The sequence below is a fragment of the Pongo abelii genome, chromosome 13 (assembly GCF_028885655.2).
Source record: "Pongo abelii isolate AG06213 chromosome 13, NHGRI_mPonAbe1-v2.0_pri, whole genome shotgun sequence".
Taxonomy (NCBI): domain Eukaryota; kingdom Metazoa; phylum Chordata; class Mammalia; order Primates; family Hominidae; genus Pongo; species Pongo abelii.
The window spans coordinates 15,106,027-15,118,579 of NC_071998.2; positions in this window are offsets into that span (position 1 = coordinate 15,106,027).

The window sequence follows — 12,553 nt, forward strand, 5'->3', positions numbered from 1 at the left end:
CTTCAAGTGGATATTTGGATCCATTTGAGGCCTATGCTGGGAAATGAAATCTCTTCACCTAAAAACTAGACAGAAGCATTCTGAGAAACTTCTTTGCGATGAGTGCATTCTACTCACAGTGTTGAAGCTTGCTTTTGATAGAGCAGTTTTGAAACACTCCTTAGGTAGAATCTGCAAGTGGATATTTGGAGCGCTTTGAGGCCTATGCTGGAAAAGGAAATGTCTTCACATAAAAACTAGACAGAAGCATTCTAGGAAACTTCTGTATGATAAGTGCATTCAACTCACAGACTTGAACATTCCTTTTGATAGAACTCTTTTGAAACACTCCTTTTGTAGAATCTGCAAGTGTTTATTCAGAGCACCTTGAGGCCTACGTTGGAAAAGCAAATATCTTCACATAAAAACTAGAGAGAAGGATTCTCACAAACTTCTTTGTGATGAGTTCATTCAACTCACAAAGTTCAACCTACCGATTGATAGAGAAGTTTGGAAACACTCTTTTTGTAGAATCTGCAAGGGGATATTTGGAGCCGTGTGAGGCCTATGCTGGAAAAGGAAATATCTTCACATAAAAACTGAACAGAAGCATTCTCAAAAACTTCTTTGTGTTGAGTGCATTCAACTCACAGACTTGAACTTACTTATAGAAAGAGCAGTTTTCAAACACTCCTTTTGTAGGATCTGCAAGTGTTTATTTGGAGCACTTTGAGGCCTATGTTGGAAAAGGAAATATCTTCATATAGAAACTAGACGGAAGCATTCTCAGAAACTTCTTTGTGATGAGTGCATTCAACTCACAGACTTGAAGCTTCCTTTTGAAAGAGCAGTTTGGAAACACTCTTGTTACAGAATCTGCAAGTGGATATTTGGAGCACTTTGAGGCCTATGCTGGGAAATGAAATCTCTTCAAATAAAAACTAGACGGAAGCATTCTGTGAAACTTCTCTGTGATGAGTGCATTCAACACACAGACTTCAACGTTCCTTTTGATAGAACAGTTTTGAAACATTAAGTTTGTAGAATCTGCAAATGTTTATTCGGAGCACCTTGAGGCCTATGTTGGAAAAGGAAATATCTTCACATAATAACCAGAGAGAAGGATTTCCACAAACTTCTTTGTGATGAGTTCATTCAACTCACAGAGTTGAACCTACCAATTGATAGAGAAGTTTGGAAACACTCTTTTTGTAGAGTCTGCAAGTTGATATTTTGAGCCGTTTGATTCCTATGCTGGAAAAGGAAATATCTTCACATAAAAACTGAACAGAAGCATTCTCAGAAACTTCTTTGTGTTGAGTGCATTCAACTCACAGACTTGAACTTACCTATAGAAAGAGCAGTTTTGAAACACTCTTTTGGTACAATCTGCAAGTGGTTATTTGGAGCACTTCGAGGCCTTTGCTGGGATATGGAATATCTTCACCCAAAAACTACAGAGAAGCATTCTCAGAAAGGTCTTCACGATGCATTCATTCAACTCACGGAGTTGAACCTTCCTTTTGATAGAACAGTTTTGAAACACTCTTTTTGTAGAATCTGCAAGAGGATATTTGGAGGGTTTTGAGGCCTATGCTGGAAAAGGAAATATCTTCACATAAAAACTAGACAGAAGCATTCTCAGAAACTTCTGTGTGATGAGTGCATTCAACTCACAGACTTGAACGTTCCTCTCGAAAGAGCAGTTTTGAAACACTCCTTTTGTAGAATCTGCATGTGTTTATTTGGAGCGCTTTGAGGCCTATGTTGGAAAAGGAAATATCTTCACATAAAAACTAGACAGAAGCATTCTCAGAAACTTCTTTGTGATGAGTGCATTCTACTCACAGTGTTGAAGCTTGCTTTTCATAGAGCAGTTTTGAAACACTCTTTTGGTAGAATCTGCAAGTGGATATTTGAGGGCTTTGAGGCCTATGCTGGAAAAGGAAATGTCTTCGCATAAAAACTAGACAGAAGCATTCCAGGAAACTTCTGTATGATAAGTGCATTCAACTCACAGACTTGAACGTTCCTTTTGATAGAACTCTTTTGAAACACTCCTTTTGTAGAATTTGCAAGTGTTTATTTGGAGCGCTTCGAGGCCTAAGCTGGAAAAGGAAATATCTTCACGTAAGAACTAGACAGAAGCATTCTCAGAAACTTCTTTCTGATGAGTGCATTCAACACACAGACTTGAACCTTGTTTTTGAAAGAGCAGCTTTGAAACACTCTTTTCGTAGAATCTGTAAGTGGATATTTGGAGCGCTTTGAGGCCTATGCTGGGAAATGAAATTTCTTCACCTAAAAACTAGACGGAAGCATTCTGAGAAACTTCTGTGTGATGTGTGCATTCAACTCACAGACTTGAACGTTCCCTTTGATAGAACAGTTTTGAAACACTCCTTTTGTAGAATCTGCAAGTGTTTATTCGGAGCACCTTGAGGCCTATGTTGGAAAAGGAAATATCTTCACATGAAAACTAGAGAGAAGGATTCTCAGAAACTTCCTTGTGATGAGTTCATTCAACTCACAGAGTTGAACCTACCAATTGATAGAGAAGTTTGGAAACACTCTTTTTGTAGAATCTGCAAGTGGATATTTGGAGCCGTTTGAGGCCTATGCTGGAAAAGGAAATATCTTCACATAAAAACTGAACAGAAGCATTCTCAGAAACTTCTTTGCATTGAGTGCATTCAACTCACAGACTTGAACTTACCTATAGAAAGAACAGTTTTGAAACACTCTTTTGGTACAATCTGCAAGTGGTTATTTGGAGCACTTCGAGGCCTTTGCTGGGATATGGAATATCTTCACCCAAAAACTACAGAGAAGCATTCTCAGAAAGGTCTTCACGATGCTTTCATTCAACTCACGGAGTTGAACCTTCCTTTTGATAGAACAGTTTTGAAACACGCTTTTTGTAGAATCTACAAGAGGATATTTGGAGCGTTTTGAGGCCTATGCTGGAAAAGGAAATATCTTCACATAAAAACTAGACAGAAGCATTCTCAGAAACTTCTGTGTAATGAGTGCATTCAACTCACAGACTTGAACGTTCCTCTCGAAAGAGCAGTTTTGAAACACTCCTTTTGTAGAATCTGCATGTGTTTATTTGGAGCGCTTGGAGGCCTATGTTGGAAAAGGAAATATCTTCATATAAAAACTAGACAGAAGCATTCTCAGAAACTTCTTTGTGTTGAGTGCATTCTACTCACAGTGTTGAAGCTTGCTTTTCATAGAGCAGTTTTGAAACACTCTTTTGGTAGAATCTGCAAGTGGATATTTGGAGGGCTTTGAGGCCTATGCTGGAAAAGGAAATGTCTTCGCATAAAAACTAGACAGAAGCATTCCAGGAAACTTCTGTATGATAAGTGCATTCAACTCACAGACTTGAACGTTCCTTTTGATAGAACTCTTTTGAAACACTCCTTTTGTAGAATTTGCAAGTGTTTATTTGGAGCGCTTCGAGGCCTAAGCTGGAAAAGGAAATATCTTCACGTAAGAACTAGACAGAAGCATTCTCAGAAACTTCTTTCTGATGAGTGCATTCAACACACAGACTTGAACCTTGCTTTTGAAAGAGCAGCTTTGAAACACTCTTTTCGTAGAATCTGTAAGTGGATATTTGGAGCGCTTTGAGGCCTATGCTGGGAAATGAAATCTCTTCACCTAAAAACTAGACGGAAGCATTCTGAGAAACTTCTGTGTGATGTGTGCATTCAACTCACAGACTTGAACGTTCCCTTTGATAGAACAGTTTTGAAACACTCCTTTTGTAGAATCTGCAAGTGTTTATTCGGAGCACCTTGAGGCCTATGTTGGAAAAGGAAATATCTTCACATAAAAACTAGAGAGAAGGATTCTCAGAAACTTCTTTGTGATGAGTTCATTCAACTCACAGAGTTGAACCTACCAATTGATAGAGAAGTTTGGGAACACTCTTTTTGTAGAATCTGCAAGTGGATATTTGGAGCCGTTTGAGGCCTATGCTGGAAAAGGAAATATCTTCACATAAAAACTGAACAGAAGCATTCTCAGAAACTTCTTTGCGTTGAGTGCATTCAACTCACAGACTTGAACTTACCTATAGAAAGAGCAGTTTTGAAACACTCTTTTGGTAAAATCTGCAAGTGGTTATTTGGAGCACTTCGAGGCCTGTGCTGAGATATGGAATATCTTCACCTAAAAACTACAGAGAAGCATTCTCAGAAAGTTCTTCATGGTGCATTCATTCAACTCACAGAGTTGAACCTTCCTTTTGATAGAACAGTTTTGAAACACTCTTTTTGTAGCATCTGCAGGAGGATATTTGGAGCGTTTTGAGGCCTATGCTGGAAAAGGAAATATCTTCACATAAAAACAAGACAGAAGCATTCTCAGAAACTTCTGTGTGATGAGTGCATTCAACTCACAGACTTGAACGTTCCTCTCGAAAGAGCAGTTTTGAAACACTCCTTTTGTAGAATCTGCATGTGTTTATTTGGAGCGCTTTGAGGCCTATGTTGGAAAAGGAAATATCTTCACATAAAAACTAGACAGAAGCATTCTCAGAAACTTCTTTGTGATGAGTGCATTCTACTCACAGTGTTGAAGCTTGCTTTTGATAGAGCAGTTTTGAAACACTCTTTTGGTAGAATCTGCAAGTGGATATTTGGAGGGCTTTGAGGCCTATGCTGGAAAAGGAAATGTCTTCGCATAAAAACTAGACAGAAGCATTCCAGGAAACTTCTGTATGATAAGTGCATTCAACTCACAGACTTGAACGTTCCCTTTGATAGAACAGTTTTGAAACACTCCTTTTGTAGAATCTGCAAGTGTTTATTCGGAGCACCTTGAGGCCTATTTTGGAAAAGGAAATATCTTCACATAAAAGCTAGACAGAAGCATTCTCAGAAACTTCTTTGTGATGAGTGCATTCTATTCACAGCGTTGAAGCTTACTTTTGATAGAGCAGTTTTGAAACACTCTTTTGGTAGAATCTGCAAGTGGATATTTGGAGCGCTTTGAGGCCTATGCTGGAAAAGGAAATGTCTTCACATAAAAACTAGACAGAAGCATTCCAAGAAACTTCTGTATGATAAGTGCATTCAACTCACAGACTTGAACGTTCCTTTTGATAGAACTCTTTTGAAACACTCCTTTTGTAGAATTTGCAAGTGTTTATTTGGAGCGCTTTGAGGTCTAAGCTGGAAAAGGAAATATCTTCACGTAAGAACTAGACAGAAGCATTCTCAGAAACTTCTTTCTGCTGAGTGCATTCAACACACAGACTTGAACCTTGCTTTTGAAAGAGCAGCTTTGAAACACTCTTTTCGTAGAATCTGCAAGTGGATATTTGGAGCGCTTTGAGGCCTATGCCGGGAAATGAAATCTCTTCACCTAAAAACTAGACAGAAGCATTCTGAGAAACTTCTGTGTGATGAGTGCATTCAACTCACAGACTTGAACGTTCCCTTTGATAGAACAGTTTTGAAACACTCCTTTTGTAGATTCTGCAAGTGTTTATTCGGAGCACCTTGAGGCCTATGTTGGAAAAGGAAATATCTTCACATAAAAACTAGAGAGAAGGATTCTGAGAAACTTCTTTGTGATGAGTTCATTCAACTCACAGAGTTGAACCTACCAATTGATAGAGAAGTTTGGAAACAATCTTTTTGTAGAATCTGCAAGTGGATATTTGGAGCCGTTTGAGGCCTATGCTAGAAAAGGAAATATCTTCACATAAAAACTGAAAAGAAGCATTCTCAGAAACTTCTTTGTGTTGAGTGCATTCAACTCACAGACTTGAACTTACCTATAGAAAGAGCAGTTTTGAAACACTCTTTTGGTAAAATCTGCAAGTGGTTATTTGGAGCACTTCGAGGCCTGTGCTGGGTTATGGAATATCTTCAGCTAAAAACTACAGAGAAGCATTCTCAGAAAGTTCTTCACGATGCATTCATTCAACTCACGGAGTTGAACCATCCTTTTGATAGAACAGTTTTGAAACACTCTTTTTGTAGAATCTGCAAGAGGATATTTGGAGCGTTTTGAGGCCTATGCTGGAAAAGGAAATATCTTCACATAAAAACTAGACAGAAGCATTCTCAGAAACTTCTGTGTGATGAGTGCATTCAACTCACAGACTTCAACGTTCCTCTCGAAAGAGCAGTTTTGAAACACTCCTTTTGTAGAATCTGCAAGTGTTTATTAGGAGCGCTTTGAGGCCTATGTTGGAAAAGGAAATATCTTCACATAAAAACTAGACAGAAGCATTCTCAGAAACTTCTTTGTGATGAGTGCATTCTACTCACAGTGTTGAAGCTTGCTTTTGATAGAGCAGTTTTGAAACACTCTTTTGGTAGAATCGGCAAGTGGATATTTGGAGCGCTTTGAGGCCTATGCTGGAAAAGGAAATGTCTTCACATAAAAACTAGACAGAAGCATTCCAGGAAACTTCTGTATGATAAGTGCATTCAATTCACAGACTTGAATTTTCCTTTTGATAGAACTCTTTGGAAACATTCCTTTTGTAGAATTTGCAAGTGTTTATTTGGTGCGCTTTGAGGCCTAAGCTGGAAAAGGAAACATCTTCACGTAAGAACTAGACAGAAGCATTCTCAGAAACTTCTTTCTGATGAGTGCATTCAACACACAGACTTGAACCTTGTATTTGGAAGAGCAGCTTTGAAACACTCTTTTCGTAGAATCTGCAAGTGGATATTTGGAGCGCTTTGAGGCCTATGCTGGGAAATGAAATCCCTTCACCTAAAAACTAGACAGAAGCATTCTGAGAAACTTCTGTGTGATGAGTGCATTCAACTCACAGACTTGAACTTTCCCTTTGATAGAACAGTTTTGAAACACTCCTTTTGTAGAATCTGCAAGTGTTTATTCGGAGCACCTTGAGGCCTATGTTGGAAAAGGAAATATCTTCACATAAAAACTAGAGAGAAGGATTCTGAGAAACTTCTTTGTGATGAGTTCATTCAACTCACAGAGTTGAACCTACCAATTGATAGAGAAGTTTGGAAACACTCTTTTTGTAGAATCTGCAAGTGGATATTTGGAGCCGTTTGAGGCCTATGCTGGAAAAGGAAATATCTTCACATAAAAACTGAACAGAAACATTCTCAGAAACTTCTTTGTGTTGAGTGCATTCAACACACAGACTTGAACTTACCTATAGAAAGAGCAGTTTTGAAACACTCTTTTGGTAAAATCTGCAAGTGGTTATTTGGAGCACTTCGAGGCCTGTGCTGGGATATGGAATATCTTCACCTAAAAACTACAGAGAAGCATTCTCAGAAAGTTCTTCACGATGCATTCATTCAACTCACAGAGTTGAACCTTCCTTTTGATAGAACAGTTTTGAAACACTCTTTTTGTAGAATCTGCAGGAGGATATTTGGAGCGTTTTGAGGCCTATGCTGGAAAAGGAAATATCTTCACATAAAAACTAGACAGAAGCATTCTCAGAAACTTCTGTGTGATGAGTGCATTCAACTCAGAGACTTGAAAGTTCCTCTCAAAAGAGCAGTTTGGAAACACTCCTTTTGTAGAATCCGAAAGTGTTTATTTGGAGCGCTTTGAGGCCTATGTTGGAAAAGGAAATATCTTCACATAAAAACTAGACAGAAGCATTCTCAGAAACTTCTTGGTGATGAGTGCATTCTGCTCACAGTGTTGAAGCTTGCTTTTGATAGAGCAGTTTTGAAACACTCTTTAGGTACAATCTGCAAGTGGATATTTGGAGCGCTTTCAGGCCTATGCTGGAAAAGGAAATGTCTTCACATAAAAACTAGACAGAAGCATTCCAGGAAACTTCTGTATGATAAGTGCATTCAACTCACAGATTTGAACGTTCCTTTTGATAGAACTCTTTTGAAACACTCCTTTTGTAGAATTTGCAGGTGTTTATTTGGACCGCTTTGAGGCCTAAGCTGGAAAAGGAAATATCTTCACGTAAGAACTACACAGAAGCATTCTCAGAAACTTCTTTCAGATGAGTGCATTCAACACACAGACTTGAAACTTGCTTTTGAAAGAGCAGCTCTGAAACACTGTTTTCGTAGAATCTGTAAGTGGATATTTGGAGCGCTTTGAGGCCTAAGCTGGGAAATGAAATCTCTTCACCTAAAAACCAGACAGAAGCATTCTGAGAAACTTCTGTGTGATGAGTGCATTCAACTCACGGACTTGAACGTTCCCTTTGACAGAACAGTTTTGAAACACTCCTTTTGTAGAATCTGCATGTGTTCATTTGGAGCGCTTTGAGGCCTATGTTGGAAAAGGAAATATCTTCATATAAAAACTAGACGGAAGCATTCTCAGAAACTTCTTTATGATGAGTGCATTCAACTCACAGACTTGAAGCTTCCTTTGTAAAGAGCAGTTTGGAAACACTCTTCTTATAGAATCTTCAAGTGGATATTTGGAGCGCATTGAGGCCTATGCTGGGAAATGAAATCTCTTCACCTAAAAATTAGACAGAAGCATTCTCAGAAACTTCTTTGCGATGAGTGCATTCAACTCACAGACTTTAACATTCCTTTTGATAGAACAGTTTTGAAACGTTATGTTTGTAGAATCTCCAAGTGTTTATTCGGAGCACCTTGAGGCCTAGGTTGGAAAAGGAAATATCTTCACATAAAAACTAGACAGAAGCATTCTCAGAAACTTCTGTGTGATGAGTGCATTCAACTCACAGAGTTGAACCTACCAATTGATAGAGAAGTTTTGAAACACTCTTTTTGTAGAATCTGCACGGGGATATTTGGAGCCGTGTGAGGCCTATGCTTGAAAAGGAAATATCTTCACATAAAATCTGAACAGAAGCATTCTCAGAAACTTCTTTCTGATGAGTGCATTCAACACACAGACTTGAACCTTGCTTTTGAAAGAGCAGCTTTGAAACACTCTTTTCGTAGAATCTGCAAGTGGATATTTGGAGCGCTTTGAGGCCTATGCTAGGAAATGAAATCTCTTCACCTAAAAACTAGACAGAAGCATTCTGAGAAACTTCTGTGTGATGAGTGCATTCAACTCACAGACTTGAACGTTCCCTTTGATAGAACAGTTTTGAAACACTCCTTTTGTAGAATCTGCAAGTGTTTATTCGGAGCACCTTGAGGCCTATGTTGGAAAAGGAAATATCTTCACATAAAAACTAGAGAGAAGGATTCTCAGAAACTTCTTTGTGATGAGTTCATTCGACTCACAGAGTTGAACCTACCAATTGATAGAGAAGTTTGGAAACAATCTTTTTGTAGAATCTGCAAGTGGATATTTGGAGCCATTTGAAGCCTAAGCTGGAAAAGGAAATATCTTCACATAAAAACTGAACAGAAGCATTCTCAGAAACTTCTTTGTGTTGAGTGCATTGAACTCACAGACTTGAACTTACCTATAGAAAGAGCAGTTTTGAAACACTCCTTTTTGTAGAATCTGCAAGTGTTTATTTGGAGCACTTTGAGGCCTATGTTGGAAAAGGAAATATCTTCATATAGAAACTAGACGGAAGCATTCTCAGAAACTTCCTTGTGAAAAGTGCATTCAACTCACAGACTTAAAATTACCTATAGAAAGAGCAGTTTTGAAAAACTCTTTTGGTAAAATCTGCAAGTGGTTACTTGGAGCACTTCGAGGCCTGTGCTGGGATACGGAATATCTTCACCTAAAAACTACAGAGAAGCATTCTCAGAAAGTTCTTCACGATGCATTCATTCAACTCACAGAGTTGAACCTTCATTTTCATAGAACAGCTTTGAAACACTCTTTTTGTAGAATCTGCAATAGGACATTTGGAGCGTTTTGAGGCATATGCTGGAAAAGGAAATATCTTCACATAAAAACTAGACAGAAGCATTCTCAGAAACTTCTGTGTGATGAGTGCATTCAACTCGCAGACTTGAAAGTTCCTCTTGAAAGAGCAGTTTTGAAACACTCCTTTTGTAGAATCTACAAGTGTTTATTGGAGCGCTTTGAGGCCTATGTTGGAAAAGGAAATATCTTCACATAAAAACTAGACAGAAGCATTCTCAGAAACTTCTTTGTGTTGAGTGCATTCTACTCACGGTGTTGAAGCTTTCTTTTGATAGAGCAATTTTGAAACACTCTTTTGGCAGAATCTGCATGTGGATATTTGGAGCGCTTTGAGGACTAGGCTGGAAACGGAAATATCTTCACATAAAAACTAGACAAAAGCATTCCAGGAAACTTCTGTATGATAAGTGCATTCAACTCACGGACTTGAACGTTCCTTTTGATAGAACTCTTTTGAAACACTCCTTTTGTGGAATTTGCAAGTGTTTATTTGGAGCGCTTTGAGGCCTAAGCTGGAAAAGGAAATATCTTCACGTAAGAACTAGACAGAAGCATTCTGAGAAACTTCTTTCTGATGAGTGCATTCAACACACAGACTTGAACCTTGCTTTTGAAAGAGCAGCTTTGAAACACTCTTTTCGTAGAATCTGCAAGTGGATATTTGGAGCGCTTTGAGGCCTATGCTGGGAAATGAAATCTCTTCACCTAAAAACTAGACAGAAGCATTCTGAGAAACTTCTGTGTGATGAGTGCATTCAACTAACAGACTTGAACGTTCCCTTTGATAGAACAGTTTTGAAACACTCCTTTTGTCGAATCTGCATGTGTTTATTTGGAGGGCTTTGAGGCCTCTGTTGGAAAAGGAAATATCTTCATATAAAAACTAGACGAAAGCATTCTCAGAAACTTCTTTGTGATGACTGCATTCAACTCAAAGACTTGAAGCTTCCTTTGAAAGAGCAGTTTGGAAACACTCTCCTTATAGAAACTGCAAGTGGATATTTGGAGAGCTTTGTGGCCTATGCTGGGAAATGAAATCTCTTCACCTAAAAATTAGACGGAAGCATTATCAGAAACTTCTTTGTGATGAGTGCATTCAACTCACGGACTCCAACGTTCCTTTGGATAGAACAGTTTTGAAACATTATGTTTGTAGAATCTGCAAGTGTTTATTCGCAGCACCTTGAGGCCTATGTTGGAAAAGGAAATATCTTCACATAAAAACTACAGAGAAGGATTCTCAGAAACTTCTTTGTGTTGAGTGCATTCAACTCACAGACTTGAACTTACCTATAGAAGGAGCAGTTTTGAAACACTCTTTTGGTACAATCTGCAAGTGGTTATTTGGAGCACTTCGAGGCCTGTGCTGGGATATGGAATATCTTCACCTAAAAACTACAGAGAAGCATTCTCAGAAAGGTCTTCACGATGCAGTCATTCAACTCACAGAGTTGAACCTTCCTTTTGATAGAACAGTTTTGAAACACTCTTTTTGTAGAATCTGCAACAGGATATTTGGAGCGTTTTGAGGCCTATGCTGGAAAAGGAAATATCTACACATAAAAACTAGACAGAAGCATTCTCAGAAACTTCTGTGTGATGAGTGCATTCAACTCACAGACTTCAACGTTCCACTCGAAAGAGCAGTTTTGAAACACTCCTTTTGTAGAATCTGCATGGGTTTATTTGGAGCGCTTGGAGGCCTATGTTGGAAAAGGAAATATCTTCACATAAAAACTAGACAGAACCATTCTCAGAAACTTCTTTGTGATGAGTGCATTCTACTCACAGCGTTGAAGCTTGCTTTTGATAGAGCAGTTTTGAAACACTCTTTTGGTAGAATCTGCAAGTGGATATTTGGAGGGCTTTGAGGCCTATGCTGGAAAAGGAAATGTCTTCACATAAAAACTAGACAGAAGCATTCCAGGAAACTTCTGTATGATAAGTGCATTCAACTCACAGACTTGAACGTTCCTTTTGATAGAACTCTTTTGAAACACTCCTTTTGTAGAATTTGCAGGTGTTTATTTGGAGCGCTTTGAGGCCTAAGCTGGAAAAGGAAATATCTTCACGTAAGAACTAGACAGAAGCATTCTCAGAAACTTCTTTCTCATGAGTGCATTCAACACACAGAATTGAACCTTGCTTTTGAAAGAGCAGCTTTGAAACACTCTTTTCGTAGAATCTGCAAGTGGATATTGGGAGCGCTTTGAGGCCTATGCTGGGAAATGAAATCTCTTCACCTAAAAACTAGACGGAAGCATTCTCAGAAACATCTGTGTGATGAGTGCATTCAACTCACAGACTTGAACGTTCCCTTTGATAGAACAGTTTTGAAACACTCCTTTTGTAGAATCTGCAAGTGTTTATTTGGGGCACCTAGAGGCCTATGTTGGAAAAGGAAATATCTTCACATAAAAACTAGAGAGAAGGATTCTCAGAAACTTCTTTGTGATGAGTTCATTCAACTCACAGAGTTGAACCTACCAATTGATAGAGAAGTTTGGAAACACTCTTTTTGTAAAATCTGCAAGCGGATATTTGGAGCCGTTTGAGGCCTATGCTGGAAAAGGAAATATCTTCACATAAAAACTGAACAGAAGCATTCTCAGAAACTTCTTTGTGTTGAGTGCATTCAACTCACAGACTTGAACTTACCTATAGAAAGAGCAGTTTTAAAACACTCTTTTGGTACAATCTGCAAGTGGTTACTTGGAGCACTTCGAGGCCTGTGCTGGGATATGGAATATCTTCACCTAAAAACTACAGA